We start from the raw sequence: 16,552 nt of genomic DNA, 5'->3' as shown, positions 1-16,552 counted from the left end.
AACAACCCCAGCCTGGTTTTCTGAGAGATTTCCCAAGATGTAGGACATACAGTGCTAAAACCAGGAGAATCCCCAGCAAACCAGGATGTTTGGTCTAACTATATAACTACAGTTTGATATTTATTCCACAAACATTTGATGAGCACCTGCGTCATTCCAAGCACTGGAGGCTTCCAAATAGCCTCTAAGGAGTTGCCAGTGGAATGGACCCTTGGTTCTGTTGCTTTTGCTACTGTTATGTCTGTGCCTTTAAGCAGGGTTTTCCATCTTCCCTCCATCTGTTTCTTAGTCTGCAAAGGAAGTGGTTGAAATAAATGATCTCTAAATCCTTTCCAACGCCAGAGTTCTTCGATACAAAGCACACGATACATCTGTTACTGCTAAAATCTCTACTCCCACTGACATCCAGGGTGAGAAAATAACAATGAGCAAAGGGTACATGTGGTTCTTTTCTTATCTCTCAATTCCAGCCTGAGTTAGGAGGGAAAATGAATGTAGTGGAGACTCCCCTCTCCTGGGCTCCCAACCAACCACCACCCTGACACACTAGGATCTTTTGAAAAGATTTCAATAATGTATATGGTCAGGAAATTGGCAGAAGAGAGCCTTCCTAATAGGTTTAAGACTCCATAAGAAGCACATGAAGAATTTATTAGGGGAAGAGGGGATGTTTATGGTGCCCAGAAATACAGGTTGCTCCAACTGTGGTGGCGTTTGGAAGTTGAAAAGGAATCTTGGTGGTAAGACCATGATAAATAATTTACTTGATTAAGAAGCTCTTATTTAGAATCTTGTTTCTCTTCATCAAATGACATTTTGGAGTTGGCAGTATTCCAAGTTTCAAGCAAGTTATGTTACATAAGAGTGTATCTCCTTGGCCATCTGTTTTTGTGTGAGTAAAAACATCTTACAGTTACGTCTTGGAAAAGCTATCTCACACAAATCATTATTTATACATATATTTTCCAGAATCAATTTAATGAAACAAATGTCTATTGAGTGCCAGTTATGAGATCAGTTCTGTGAAATCAGAAGTGCAATGAGGATCTCAGTTTCTGGGAGCTGTGGCTAAGGAAGCATGACAGGAATCCAATCATCACATTATACTGACGATGCTATTTGTGGAAAATCTGATGATTTTTACCTGGAACCAAGGTTCACTTTGTATAAGCTATGGCAGACAGAAGAGGCTTTGGGTATGAAAGTCAAGAGTTTCCAGGCTCAGAGAACTTAATTCTCAGGAGTCAGGTCTTTTTTCGTAATGAAATTCTATGATGCCCAGACTCCTTCCAGGCAGCATTCTCTCTAATTATAGCTCCACTGAGTCACTGCAGGTGTTTAGAGCTATAATGTTGAGAGAGAGATAGAATATAAAAACAAGGCCATTTCACTGGGGGTATAGCTCAAGGGTAGAGCATTTGACTGCAGATCAAGAGGTCCCTGGTTCAAATCCAGGTGCCCCCTCCACATTTTTCTTTTTGCTTTAGAAGAATATGGATTGATTTTGACTTTAATATATTCTGTAGCTCATGACTGGTTGAATAATAACTAATGTCCCTTGTATATATGCCAGGCAGCAGACTAGGTACTTTACATTAATTATCTCCTTCATTTCTCACCAAAATTTTACGAGATACATTATCTCTATTTTACACAAGGAGTCTGAGACTTGGAGATGCTACAAAGACAGGTCCAGGATTTAAACTAGGAGAACACGTTCTCAATGACTTCATGATACTACTCATTCTGTTCTCCTTCTGTTAAAAGCTTTGTCACAAATTTCCATTTAGCAATGCTCCCAAAATGCTACAACTGTCCATAGCCTTTTAGAACATTTTGGCTGCAGGGCAAACCCAGTAACAGTGATGATGCCCACACTTTATAGTGTCCTGAGGGCAGTCAGGGAATAGAGTCCTTGTTCACAGAGCACTGCTGTGGATAAACATGAACTGGCCTAAAATTTAGGAAACTGCACTCTTTTCCTGATCTAAAGCTTGGGGACTTTCTATTACCTTTCCATCCCCAGTTCATTGCCTGCAGCGAGCACCCCACCTTGGGTGCCTGCATTCCCTAGCCAGGGTGGGGCCAGAGGTCAGGCCTTAGTCTAGGTTTAACTCCTGCCTGACGCTCAGGCACTGCTGCATTTTAAAATCAGCTTGAATGACATCCACTGAGCCCCTACTACATGCCAGAATTGTGCAAAGTGTGAACCCAGAAGTGAATAAGACACAGCCTCTGGACTCAGTGTGCTTTCAGCCAGGAAGCAGGCCTGTAAAATAAGAAGTCAGACAGCTGTGAGCTGGACCGAGCTGGGCCAGCTTCAGGAATGCAGAGGAGGCAGTTATTACCTCTGTCCAGAGGAGGGAGGTTACAGGAGGCTTCCAAGAGGAGCTGATGGCAAGTCAGGGTCTCATAGAAGAACAGTATCGCACCAGAGGGAGGGTGGAGGAGAGGCAGGGGTGCGGTGAGTGAGGGTTGGGTCCCAGGCAGAGAAAACTGCATGGGCAGAGGCTGGAGCCAGATGGATGCAGTTGGAGGCAGCTGGAGCACAAAATGTGCTATGGGGAGTGTCAGCAGAGGAGGCTGAAGCTGAGGAGGCAGACAGGGATCAAAATGTAAGAACTCTTGTGCTGAGAGTCTTGCAGTTTATCATGAAGGCCTTTAAGAGGAGTAGTCTAGATGCACCTGACTTTAAAATGACTGCTGTGGGAGCAGTAGGAGATGGATGTCAGGGGTGGAAGCTGGGAGGCCATTTAGGAGGTGGTGGCACTGAGGTGCAAGGGTGGGGGTGGGCGTAAGTGATGTCAAAGCTAAACTCAGCAGTACCCAGTGATTAACTGGCACTGGGAGGAGAGGTTGGAAGAAGCCCAGTGCTGTGTTACATTCTTTGACCAAATGACAGTATGCAGTGGTGTCACCAATCAAGACAGGGAGAAGGTTAATCAGATGGTTACATAGGTAGGCCTGGCACCCAGCTCTGAGCCCACAATGAAATCCTGGCCCCACCACCTCTCAGCTGCATGGCCACTCTGTGCCTTAGTTTTCTTACTTGTAAAATCAGTATGCTAACTATAATATCTGTTTTGTAGGATTTATTTCTGATGATTGAGCCAGAAGTTATGGCTAGAACTGAGCCTGGCACATAGCAAGTGTTTAGTAAATATGGACTATTATTACAACAAAGCAAAATAGGAGAAGATGCAGGTTTGAGCAGGAAAACAGCAAGTGTAGTTTGGGGCACACTGGGTTTGCAATCTGAAGTTTCGGTAGAACCTCAGAGTGGAGTGGCTGGGAAGGGTCGTCTACAGCCCTCAGAGAGCTGTGAGCTGGAGCTCTGGGGGCTGTGGGCTCCTTAGCTTCACAGAGCTTCCAGCCTTCATCAGGGAGAACTTACTGCAGTGACAGAGATTTCCTCGACCTTTCTTCTCAATACACAAGATTGAAAGTTCTCAGACTGGAACTCAAGGAACTAGGAATCAGTGGTGTTCAAAGGTGAATTTTGGACTTCTTATCTGTTTCTTTTTCCAGCTGTAAAGTGAGACAGTTCACCTGGATGAGATCCCCTTGAAAATCTGATAAAATCATGTACCATATACAATCCATGCACACATACAATATTTGCCTGTAATTCAGAGCTGAACATGAACCTCTGTAGTCCAGTTGTGGATTTCCAGTTAAGACCACCTCCATGTCCAATACTTGATGGCAGCCCACGATATTTACAACATTCACTGATGTGCCTGGAGATTTATGGGCAGTTGGTGGTGTATTTTAAACACTGGAGAGTTTGATATTAGAGCACTGAGCTTTAAGTTCTGAGAACGGAATGAACATACAAGCTCTGGGATAAGTAGGAGATGATGTGGCTATAACGGAATCAGGGATGAAATTAAATCTAGCAGGAATCTCAGCCACACAGATATTTATGAAGTATGATGAAACTCATAAAAGTGGAATAAGTGCTTATAGGAGGCATAATAGCATCAGGGGGTATAGCTCAGTGGTAGAGCATTTGACTGCAGATCAAGAGGTCCCTGGTTCAAATCCAGGTGCCCCCTGTGTTTTTTTCTTTTGTTCTTCCTGGCAGCTTCTTTAAAAGCCTGGCTCTAGGGTGAGTTAAGCAAGGTACCTAGGGCTAAAAATTTAAGGAGGCACTCACTCTCAGGTTCATGGAGGCGCCTTGGCTTATTAATTCCCTCACAGTAGAACTATGTGCTCATGTAAACCCACCCTGCCTGCACCAGACACACACAAACACAGCCACACACCCAGAGACACCCAAAGACACCCCCACACCAGATGTCCCCCAACCACACACACACACACAGATCCAGACACACCAATAGACAAAAATACACACACACATGCACTTTTATGTACCTTTATCTTATTATTTTTTTGCTCACTTTAACTTTGTTTATTTTGAGCTGTTCAGAACATTTATTACTCCAGAAATGATTTTTTTAACATCTTTATGGGAGTATAATTGCTTTACAATGGTGTGTTAGTTTCTGCTTTATAACAAAGTGAATCAGTTATACATATACATATGTTCCCATATCTCTTCCCTCTTGCATCTCCCTCCCTCCCACTCTCCCTATCCCACCCCTCTAGGTGGTCACAAACCACCTAGCTGATCTCCCTGTGCCATGCGGCTGCTTCCCACTAGCTATCCACCCTATGTTTGGCAGTGTATATATGTCCACTCCACTCTCTCACTTCGTCAGAGCTTATCCTTCCCCCTTCCCGTATGCACAAGTACATGCTCTAGTAGGTTTGTATCTTTATTCCCGTCCTACTCCTAGCCTCTTCATGACATTTTTTTTATTTCCCAGGTACCTTTATGTCTACGGTTCTTTATATTCATCTTATCAACCAGAAATTTCCAGCTTCCTTTCTACAAACTTTTTTTTTTTAGTAATTTTAGAGTTACAGAACAGTTGTAATGATAGTACAGAGAGGTCTCCTATAACTTTCACTCAGCTTCCCCTAATGTTGACCAGCTTACATAACTGTGGCATATTTCTCAAAACTATGAAACATCCGTGCAGCACTGTTAACCAAACCAAAGACTTCATTCAGATTTCACCAGTTTTCGCACCAGTGTCTTTTTTCTTTTCCAGGATTGAATACAGGGTTGCATTTAGTTGTTGCATTTAGTTGTAATGTCTTCTTAGCCTCTTCAGTCTCTAACAGTTGCTCAGTCTTTCCTTGAGTTTTTTTGTCTTTTTTTTGTATTAACATTTTTTAAAAGTCCTGGTCAGATATTCTGTAGACTGTCCCTCACTTTGTGTTTATCTGATGTTTTCTCTTGATTCGACCAGGGTAATGAACTTCTGGGAAGAACATTACAATGGTGCCATGTCCTTTCTGTCACATCTTCTTAGGCGTGGAAGAAAAACAATGCAAAAATTTAAAAGTCTGCTACATTGGTAAATTTTTAGAGGTCTCATATGTGAGGTATGTCAGATTATGCCTTCTAAAGTGAGAGACACCACACAAAACAAGGTGTGTCGCTTGGTGAGCCTCTTTGGGTATTGGTGGCTATGTATTTGGGTGTGTTTCTCTGGTATGTTTACTAGACAAAAATAACCCATGAGATTGTCAGGTTTTGTGTGGATCCCAAAGCAAGAAAATAGTCTGTACTCAATCTGTGGTGAACAATAAAGATTTGTATCCTATTCATGCAAGGTCTGATGCAGGTTTTGTGGTCCTTGTCCCTCTTGCAGCTATGTCATCTAGCAAAATGTGGCCCTTAGGATCATCGTTCCAGGGGTAGAGAACATCAGTTCATAGCTTCCTTAGTCCAAGAGTGACATACATCTCTTCTGCTCACAGTTCGTTGGACAGAACTAGTCATATGGCCCCAACTTCATTGCACTGGAGATTGCAAAAGTAAGAAATCTTTTGGGTACTTGTTGAGTATGAATTTTCTTTGCTATAACCTGTCTACCATTCCAATATGGGCCCCTAGTTGGTGGAAATTTTTTCTGATTCTTCTTGTTATCACCAGTGACTGGCAAGGACCTTGCCCATAATAGGGGCTCAGAAAGTATTTGGTGAATAACAGCTATTCAGTGAATGAATAAATAATGAAGCAAGATACATAAAGTACATTTTTAAATTACTTGGAAACGAATTTTATTATAAGGCAAGAGTTATACTTCTCACATTTAAAACACTACTTATTGATACTTTTCTAAACAATCTCTTAAAAGATTCAACCTTCATTAAAGAAAGTAATGTTGTCTGTGCCCATCAAGTAAAACATAGAATAATGATCATTTTTACTGGTTTGTTTTACTTTGGAAAATAAATGTTTCCTACTCTGCCTCTCTTTCTAAAATAGTCAACACGAACTTTACCTACTATAAAACCAAAACACCTTTTTTAAATTTAAAAATTTAAAAATTTTAAACATATATCAAAGAATAAAGGAGGGAATAAAATTTGGTGGGCTCTTCACCACTGTCTTTTTTAAAAACTTGTCTTTTTTATATGTGATTGTGTTTGTACATGCGAGTGTTTTTTTGTGTGAATCTATGTAAATATTTATTAAACAAAAATGCATTAGGCATGTCTTAGGCAGCATCTCAGATCCTCTTGGCCTTGACCATTTCTGAGGTCCTTGGCCACCTTTTCTGTCCTGGCTGCCACGGGGGTAACTGAGTATATAAGGACTTGTCAGCTCCACCCAGGCATGCCCTGCAGCCTTCCTCCTGTCCAATCTGGATGCCCGGCCTCCCACTCTTGGTTTCCTTCATGCTTTTGTCGTGTGAGAGGTCACAGGCCCAGTTGGTGCCCCCACATACAGAACCTGGAAGTTTTAAGGAGCTTATGCACCACAGGGAAATTTTTCACCAGTGAGATGCAGAAGCTGAGGCTAAAATCTCCTCGTTTCTTAGGACAGATTATCTGGGGATGCAGTTGTTCATACGTCCTCTCGAGACAGTTTTATGAGATCAAGCAACTAGTGCATTTGTTACCACGTGGAGGCCAGCTTGGAAATTCACCCTTGAATGATTGAACTTTCTTTCTCTGCCTCCCTCCCTTTTCCCTCACTCCTGCTCCCTGGGATGGCACTTTCTGAAAAACTAATAGTACACAGCTTTTCTCAAGCTCTAGGTTCTGGGGTACCCAGGTACAGCAGACGCTCTGGATGCTTTGCCAATTTTCCCTTCAGCCCTTCCTACACAGTTCACCCTGGCTTGATTCTAATTGGCAGCATCTACACCTCTTCCCCTAAGGGTTTTTTTTTTCACCCAGAGCCTACTTTGCATTGTTCATGGTAAGCTGGAAGTGCCAGAGAATTAATGGCCCTTGGGGACAGCCTTCAAACAGTGACTGACAGAAGTTGTTGTTTAAATACCGGATTATTTACCCTTTCTGCAGGATCAGTCTGACCCATTATGCCGTCTGCCTGGACTCCAGAGTTCCCAGTTGAATTGATTTGGTTTGTCCATGGTAGTAACTTGCATGACTTTGCAAACTTTATTGGCTTCTCCTTTCCTGTCCCACTTCCCCTCTCCTCACAGTGTGCCCTGTTGTCACCCCCAAATAAGTTACTTGAACTTGAATTTTTGACTCATAGTCTGCTGTTGTGGGAACCCAAACCAAGATAGCAATCTAAGACATTTTTTGAAGTTGATATAAACTGAATTTTCTTTCATTTAATATATCCTGTACATGATGTTAAATATTTTAAAACTTTTCTAAAATATATGTTTTGAATGCTGTATGTTATTTATCATATGGATTATATAAATAATTCGTCAGACATTTCAGATGTTTTCAATTTTCCTATCCAACTGTAATTAACCCAGTGCTAAATGGAGCTAGAGGGGCTATGTCTCTAGTGCAGAGTCACAAATACATAAGCCACAGATTTGTGGTCATTTGTGCACATGATAGGAAAGAAATAACCAATGTAGAGATTTCCCCTGACTTCAATTTGATGTTTCTTGAAGCTTGCTATATAACAAGCATTCTTTAGAGAAAACTCCACGGAGTCTCACTTATATTCTACTTTAAAAGGATATGAGCTGCATCCAAGCTTTCATTAAACTAGGTACCATCTCTGTCTTCTTTCTCTTTGAAAAGAAATGACAGCTAAAGTTCATTATGTGGTACTTTGGTGCCCAGTGGATTCTGTTTTTCTGTGAGAAAACTTTGGCTTCCTGCTTCCAAAGAGATATACATTTGTCACTGTTATACAGTTAGGATAATGTCTAAAGGTTTGTTCCAATTTCCTGAATGATTTGGGCCCACTGTAAGCTCTAGGTTCTTTTCATTTGTACATTGGAGATAATAATAGCATTCCCCTTACTGTTTGATGTCAGAATTGTATGATATAAATAGAGTACATAGTAATGGCTCAATAAATGATAGCAATTATTTTACAGTTACTTCATTTTCAACGGTAAAAAAGTAGCATAGAGCAGAGGGTGGGGCTTAAGAAATATGAAGGGGCATAAGGGTGGGACATGCAGATGTCTAATTGGATTCAGGGAACATGAACGTTTCTCTGCTCAAAGCGATCTTCCTTACAGATTCTTCCTGGTGACAGACCCAGGACATGGCCCTGCATAATCCCAGCCTTCTTACCTTGCTCAGTGCTTCTCAAAGTGCCCCAGGAGCATCAGCAACACCTGGGAACTGGTTAGAAATGCAGATTGCCAGGCTCCCCTTTGATTTTTTAGGCTCAGAGTCTCTGGGGGAGGGCAGCAATCTCTGTTTAAAAGAAGTCTGCTGATGCACATTAAGGGCTTGGGCATTTGTACCTGGCCTGCCCTGGGCCTCCTGCCCGATTCAGGTCCCCCTCTTACAGCCTTCATCCTGAGATGTTACTATTTGCTCTGTCTCAATTATGTATTCCTCTCCAGCTCTGATTTTTGACTCCTGAACTTTCGAATTGTACTAAGACCTTTGATCTGCCATGCGATGTGATTTTACTTGTCTGTTGGTCCCTGTATCTAGCAGGTTCAGACAACTCATCCTGGGACAGTTTAGGCCCTGGGACGTCAGTCTGCCTGGAGCCAGATCAGGAAGCCAACATTTCTACCAGGTTTTGGACCCTGTGCACAGACTGACCCATTACTAGCCAACCTTCCAGACTCAGTCCTGCTCCAGGCTCTGCAGCAATGCAACTCCAAATCAGGGAAATAAAATAATCTCTGGATTCATAGCTCTGTCTCCAGGACTCAGTCCAACATGTGGTTCCTGTTGCTTTGACTGCTCCCAATTTCCACCTGAGTCTCTGTCTTCATTTCCAGTTCAGTACCCCCTTTCCTCTAGGGCTGGAGCCCTACTCGCCTCTCATTAGTCTTAGGGGTTGGAGTTCTTACTGCTCTCAGTATATTAGTTACCTACTGCTGCATAAAAATTTACCCTGTCACTTATTGACTTAAAACAATGATGAACATTTGTTACCTTACACAGTTTCTGAGGGACAAGAATTCAGGAGAAGCTTTGCTAGGTGGTTATGGCTCGGGGTCACTCATGAGGTTGCCATCAAGCTATTCATGGAGGAAGGCTTGGATGCCACTGGCCGTGCTGCTTTCAAAGGGGCTCACTCACTCACACAGTCAACAAACTAATGCTGGCTGTTGGCAAGAGGCCAATGCTCATTGCCATCTAGACTTTACAGGAGTGCCTGAATATTCTTAGGATGTGGCAGCTATCTTCCCTTGCATAAACCATCATTTCTGTTACATTTTATTTGTTAGAAGCCAGTCATTAAGGATAGTCCACACTCAGGGGAGCCTGTACCTTCTAAAGGGAAGAGTATCAATGAATTTGTGGCCTTATTTTAAAACCACCAATCTTTGGGGAAAAGCTTCCTTCCACATACCACCCAAAATATACATATTCTGTTTCAGATTCTTTTCTATTAGAGGTTATTATAAGATACTGAATATGGTTCTTTGTGCTATACAGTAGGTCCTTGTAGTTTATCTATTTTATATATAGTAGGGTGTATATGTTAATCTCAAACTCCTAATTTATCCCTCTCCCACCCTGCTATCCCCTTTGGTAACCGTAAGTTTGTTTTCTATGTCTGTGAGTCTATCACTGTTTGTAAATAAGTTCATTTGTATCATTTTTAGATTCTACACATAACTGATATCATATGGTATTTGTCTTTCTCTGTCTGACTGACTCTTAATATGATAATCTCTAGGTCCATCCATGTTGCTGCAAAGTGGCATTATTTCATTCTTTTTTATGTCTGAGTAATGTTCCACTGTGTGTATGCATATATAATACACTTTATTATATATAAATATATCATGTATCATAAATCTTTCTACATTATAAATATATAATACAAATGTATATTGTGCGTCATATATGTACATATATGTATATACACACACAGAGACATACACACACACAAACACACATAAACGATCACAGGTGAGAGGAAATGAGTAGAAGTCACAGACTTTCCCTAAATCCATCTAGAGGCAAGGACCAAATCACAATGTCCATGCATTCTGGAGGGATGGGGTATGTGACCATACCCCATATCCACAAGGATATGTGACCAGAAGTAAGTGACCATACCACATATCCACAAGGATGCTGGGAGCCATTGCAGGGGCAGCCCAACCCAGAGACCAAGAGGTGACACTTGGACCTGAATCTACCTGCAACAGGAGGACCTGGAAGGTTGTATGCCAGAGCGGGTGATGTCTGAAGTTTCTTGACTTTCAGTCTTCCCACAGCGGGCCTGGGAAGTAGGTTGGAAGATGAGTGACTCTCACTAGATCCCAGAGTAGACCCGGCCAGTTTCAGTTGTATTCTGCTCTAAGCCAGCCCTTGACTGAATCCTTCCTTTGTGTAGTGTGTGCCTGCATTCCATGTCATACCAAGCCACAGGTGGGAAAGGCACTGTAGGTGTTTCTAGGTCTATCCACCTGATGGCTTCCCTAGAAAGGCAATGCCAGAATGAGCACTACTGTGCAGATGAGGACATTGAGGAGACCCAGAGAAGACCCATGGCTTGTTTCTGGGCCACATCCCTGATGAAAAGGAAGAGAGCCTGGTCTGAAAGCAGCTGTGTCCACAAATCTGGGGTCTTGGCTACACCTAAGCTGCCCCACAGCTGTTGGGTGGGCTGGATTGGTGTCACTGTAGTAAGGAAGAAAACCCAGGCCAGGGAACCACCAGATGTGACACCAATTCCCTGGCAATAGAGCACAACTGAACTTGGAACCTGGGTAACCAGACATCCATATCTTAGAAGAGCTCCCTCCTAAACTCACTTGGCTGGAAATATGGTTCTGCTGTGTCCTGATGTGCTGAGGTTGTGGCCTCAAGAAAGGTCACAGTCAAGGTGTCCTCAGGGCTGTAGACGTTGGGTAAGGTTTCACCCAATAGGCTTTGGACCATTTCTCCAGAAAAATCCAAAGGTAAGTCTGGGAGCCCCAGGCCAGGCCACCACCCTGATGTCAGCTGGGTAGACCTCAGTCCCTTCCCTGGATGTGTGGGGTAGGGGAGTGGTCTTGTCCTGCGGGGTGGTTAGCCTACAGCAAGAGCAGGTTGATGAAGGGCCAGAAGCCTGGTGGGTTGGTCATGTCATCACCTCAAGCCTAAGCTGGCTAGGTGGGATGGAGTGAGCCCTCGGGCCCAAAGTTTATGCCAAGCCCTCTAGGTGGATCTCTTTTGTGCCAGGTGGATATGCGAGAAGATGCAGATCTATGCCTAATCTAGGAGCAGAAGGTTGACTGGGCAGAAAAAGCAGTGATAAAGGCTGGGAAGGCCCATCTGCTGTTCACATGTCATGGCAGAGCACCACATTGGAGACAGGAGAGGAGTTCATAGATGGCAACACCCTGAGTGAGGGGTGGGGTGCCCCCCTCCCACTGCCATAAAGGCTCCGGGTGAGTGTAGTCATGGAGGGTTCTCCAAACCAGGACCCAGAGGTCCATGGGGCCCAAACTCGGGCTTCAGTGGAGCTCAGCACAGCCGGATCTGAAATGGAGCACTGTGCCAAGCTTCACCCAGAGTCAGTGGGAGGAACTGGAGCCCACCAAAGCAGAGCACATACATGAGTAGTCTGGGGCTCACAGGGAGAAGTCCCCAGAGGCTGGTGCCGGGACTGCAACAAAGGCTGGCCTAAGACCACCCATCTGGTGGACTACAATTTGCCAACACATACATAACAAAGAAAGGACTGGTCTCGAAATGTACACAGACCTCCCATTCAAACAGGGAAAAGTCTGAAGTGTCCCTTGGCCAGAGAAGGGACACAGAAGGTATACCAAATTATGGAAGAGACAGAGGGAAAACAGCACTGCAATGAAACTAGCTGAGTCTTGTGGGGGAATGGCCTAGTCCTGACATTACTTGAGATTTCAGACAGATGGAGAGAGAGGAGGGGAAGGGGACCAGATATAGCTTACACCTAACTCTAACCCTGAGCACGCTTACATCTTTCATTCACCAAGGTAGAGGAAGTCCTTGCCAAAATAACTACATGGAAAGAAAGAAGAGGAATCCGAAGGCAGAAGAGAGAGCACAACTGACCTGATTCTCTACAGAGAAAATGTTGAAGGTGACACTCTGCCCCACACCCCTCCTCCCAAAGAGACAGAATGACTCAGAAAAATCAGTTCGCGCGCAGTGTACAAATTTCATCAACACAACAGAACAGAGTGGCTTCTTCTACACTGACACAAAAATATCCAAATGAAAAATGGCAAACAGCTCAACAAGAGTCATTGAGTGCACACCGTTCCTCCAAAGGGACATGGTGGGGCAGAGGGAGTCCTGGGAGAAGCATTCCAGCGTTAATGCGCTGCTTTCCCTAAGGGTTCATGGAAATAGTTTGAACACATCAAGTCGTGCGTGGAAACCCTGCCATTACGTTGAGCCTGGGGGACAGGTCTGGCTTTCCCATTATGTGAACAAGGGCTGCTGGAGGCCTCCTGTAACGAGTAGGAAACTGTCTGTTAGCCTAGGAAACCTGCCGTTCAATCACTCGGCATTACCACTGTGAAGAGGGCACGGGCAACAACGCTGTTTTTCACTTAAATCTGAGGCCGCAAGTGTCCTGCTTTCCCGTTGGGAAAATAATGCTTTTCTCATTAGGCCCCTCGGTCAGACTTGATGCAGCACACGTACGTGTAGTTTCTGACCGGCGAAAGAGACTCAAGGAGCACCCTGGACCTTCCCTGATAAAACTTCGGCACACAGGGAGCTGAAAGGCCGTGACCGACGTAATTCCTTAGGTGAGGCCAAAAAGTGTCCTTTTATCCTACCAGAGCTCAGGCAGTGCCTGCAGGGTCAACAAGTCCGTTTGTCAGGCTGCGCCTAAAGTCGACGGTGTGCCTTGGCAAGCGAGGGCAGCTTCGTGTTCCCAGTGCGAACGCTAAGCAGGGGGTGTTTTCATTGCCGTCCTGGTTCAGCAGCGGGGACCGCTTGCGGTCCACCTAAGACCTGCCAGACCCGTGTTCGGGAGGACTTTTGAAAGATGGGCAATCCAACGGTGCAACAAAGAGAGCAGTGTTTTGCCTTGAATTCACTCTTCGTTCCAAGAGACGATGCGAAGGGCCTAGGTGCCTGTACGTCGGTAGGTCGCCTAAGACGTGACAACCGGTACACATGGTGTTGCCGTGAGACGTGCTGAGGGCGCGGGAGTCCCAGGAGTCCTGAAAAGCCCACTAGCGTTTAGCCACTGCTTTGAGTAGGGCTCCCTGGGAAATGCTGCACGCCTGCCTGGCATTTGTGGATGCAATTCCTGGACCTTGCCTTCAGCTTGGCGCTCAGTGTCGTGTTCCTTCTGTGTAAAGGCGGCTCTGGGATGCCCCAGGAATGGAAGCGGAAACCCACCACCGCTCTCAAGAAAATTCCACTTTCCTTCCAAAGACATTCCAGCATGCAAGAATGGACTGACAGAGCACTGTATTTCAGGCAGCTTTCACGCTGAACGATCCTTCTTTCCCGTTGGGAGGTACTACAGTTCTCTAAGGGTCCCGGTCTCAGATTTGCACACAGCCCACGTGCGTATAGTTTCTCAGGAACCGAAGGGGACCCCAGGAGGACGGTGGCACCTTCTCTGAATAGGTTTGTAGCCAGGGAGTTGGTTGTGCGCTGTGCGAATGGCATGAACTCTTAAAGGCGCTAGGTATCAGATTTAGGTGCTCCCTGAACCTGCCAAAAGCCTAGCAGTGTTCGGGGGGGAAACTGTCCATTTTCCAGACTGCATCAAAGGTCGAGTTACAGCTTGCCAGGAAGAGCCGGTAGGTAAGTACACCCAGAATGAACACTACGCACCGTGTCTCACATGGCTCCTCAGCGTCAGCAGTGGGAGCCCCTGGCATGCCACCTAGGACCTTCTACACCTCTGTTCAGGGGCACTTTTGAATGTCGTGGCTATCTAGCTCTACAGCAAAGAGGAGACTTTGTCGCTTCTCAGTCTGCATTCAAAGAGGTGATCCGGAGGACTTTGACAGCGGAAAGGTGCTCAGGGGGCCAAGAAGAGTCTCGGGACACAGTGTTCTTCCAAGGGACGTGGTGAGGCAGCGGGGACCCTAGGAAAGGCATACTAACTTCAATGCACTACTCGCCTAAGGTTTCCTGGAAAACCTCTGCACGCGTCAGCTATTCGTGGAGGGAATACCTGAACCTCACTTGGGTCGTTTTGGAACAGTAGAGCGTTCCGTTGATGGATAGAGGGCGCCCGGAGGCCTCCTGCACGGCGTAGTAAACAGAGTGTTTCTCTAGGCAAACTCCCTTTCCCCGCACATAGCCATTCTACTTGTGAAGAGAACACGAGGAACCGCACTGTTTCTCAGGACACTTTGAGGCCGCACTTTCAGCTCTCCCGCCGGGAAAATAATGCTCTTGGCTTTAGGTAACCAATATCAAAATTGAACCCAGCACATGCACTTGTAGTTTCTGACCAACAGAAAGAGACTCAAGGCAGCACCCTGGACCTTCGCTGATAAGACTTTGGCACCAGGGTAGTCCTGCGTGGGCTGAATGGCCTCAACGACGTAATTCCCGGGGATGGGCCAAACTGTCCTTGTGTCTTACAAAACCCAGGGTAGCGTTCAGGGCCAAATTGTACATTTGTCAGGCTGCCTCTGAAGTCGACCTTCTGCTTGGCAGAGAGAAAGAGAGAGAGAAGAGAGAGAGAGAGAGAGGGAGAGAGAGAGAGAGGGGCGGCAGGGAAGTGTTCCCAGCATGAACCGTAAACACAGTGTCTCTTCATAGCAGCAGTGGTTCAGCCGTGGGGATCATTGACATAACACCGAAGACCTGCTAGGCCTGTGTTCGGGAGGACTTTTGAAAGCTCGGCAGTCTAGACGGGCAGCGAAGGGAGCAGAGTGTCGCCTTTCATTCTTCTTGCAGAGAAACGATCCGAAGGGCCCAGGTACCTGTATTTGGTTGGGTCCCCTAAGAATTGGGTACACATTGGGTACACAGTGTTTCTCCATGCGAGGTGGTGAGGACCCAGGAGTCCTAGGAGTCCTGAACCAGCACCCTAGCGTCAAGCCACTGCTTTGACTAAGGCTTCTGGGCAAATGCTGCATGCCTGCAGGCACTGTGGATGCCGTTCCCGGACCTTGTTTGGATCTTCGTGACCAGTGTGGTCTGCCCTTTATGCGAAGGGGGCTCTGGCACGCCTCAGGCAAGGAAGTGGAAATGACCTTTCTTCTTTCTTGCATAGCACCCTTTCCTTTGAGACACGTTCCAGCATGCAAGGGAAGACTAGCGGAACGCTGTGTTTAGGCACCTTTGAGGCTACGAGGATTCTTCGTTCAACTAGGGACAATCCAACGTTTCTCCTAAGGTCCCGGCATCAAAGTTGAATGCAGCCCCACGTACGTGTAGTTTCTCAAGCACCAGAAGAGACACAAGAAGCACTGTGGTACCTTCTCAGAATAATATCTTGCGCAGGGAGATGAGCACTGTCCGAGTGACATAGGCGTTTTAAGGCGCTAGCTAGATCTGGGTGTCCTTGAACCTGCCAAAAGACTAGCAGGCTTCAGGAGGAAACCGTTCGTTTTCCGGACGGCATGTAAAGTCGAGTTTCTGCTGGGCAGGGAGAGACGGCAGGTATGTAAGCGGAGAATGAACAGTCAGCACAGAGCTTGTTACATTGCAGCTCAGGGTCAGCCCTGAGAGCCACTGGCATCACACCGAAGACTTTCCAGAACTCGGGTCGGGGCACAGTTGAAAGACTTGTCAATCTCTCTATCCAACGAAGGCAACAGTTTGCTGCCTTTCACACTGCGTTCCAAGAGGTGATCCGGAGGTACCTGGGTCGCCGAACGGTGCTCAATCGGTCAACGGGAGTCATTGAGTGCACAGTGTTCCTCCAAAGGGACATGGTGGGGCAGAGGGAGTCCTGGGAGAAGCATTCCAGCGTTAATGCGCTGCTTCCCCTAAGGGTTCATGGAAATCGTTTGTACACGTCAAGTCGTGCGTGGAAACCCTGCCATTACGTTGAGCCTGGGGGACAGGTCTGGCTTTCCCGTTATGTGAACAAGGGCTGCTGGAGGCCTCCTGTAACGAGTAGGAAACTGTCTGTTAGCCTAGG

At 45.6% G+C, this 16,552-nt stretch overlaps 2 non-coding genes across 2 annotated transcripts; both read left to right on the top strand.

Annotated features, from left to right (window-relative positions):
• The first annotated feature begins 1,392 nt into the window (after positions 1-1,392).
• TRNAC-GCA (transfer RNA cysteine (anticodon GCA)) lies at positions 1,393-1,464 on the top strand. Its single transcript has one exon. It is a non-coding gene; the product is annotated as a tRNA-Cys (tRNA).
• Positions 1,465-3,986: 2,522 nt separating this feature from the next.
• On the top strand, positions 3,987-4,058 carry TRNAC-GCA (transfer RNA cysteine (anticodon GCA)). The gene has a single exon. It is a non-coding gene; the product is annotated as a tRNA-Cys (tRNA).
• The last annotated feature ends 12,494 nt before the right edge of the window (positions 4,059-16,552 follow it).

This window comes from Tursiops truncatus, unplaced genomic scaffold (genome assembly GCF_011762595.2).
Source record: "Tursiops truncatus isolate mTurTru1 unplaced genomic scaffold, mTurTru1.mat.Y mat_scaffold_103_arrow_ctg1, whole genome shotgun sequence".
NCBI classification, from domain to species: domain Eukaryota; kingdom Metazoa; phylum Chordata; class Mammalia; order Artiodactyla; family Delphinidae; genus Tursiops; species Tursiops truncatus.
The sequence above is the reverse complement of the archived record's forward strand: the minus strand, read 5'-3'. Positions and strand labels throughout refer to the sequence as shown.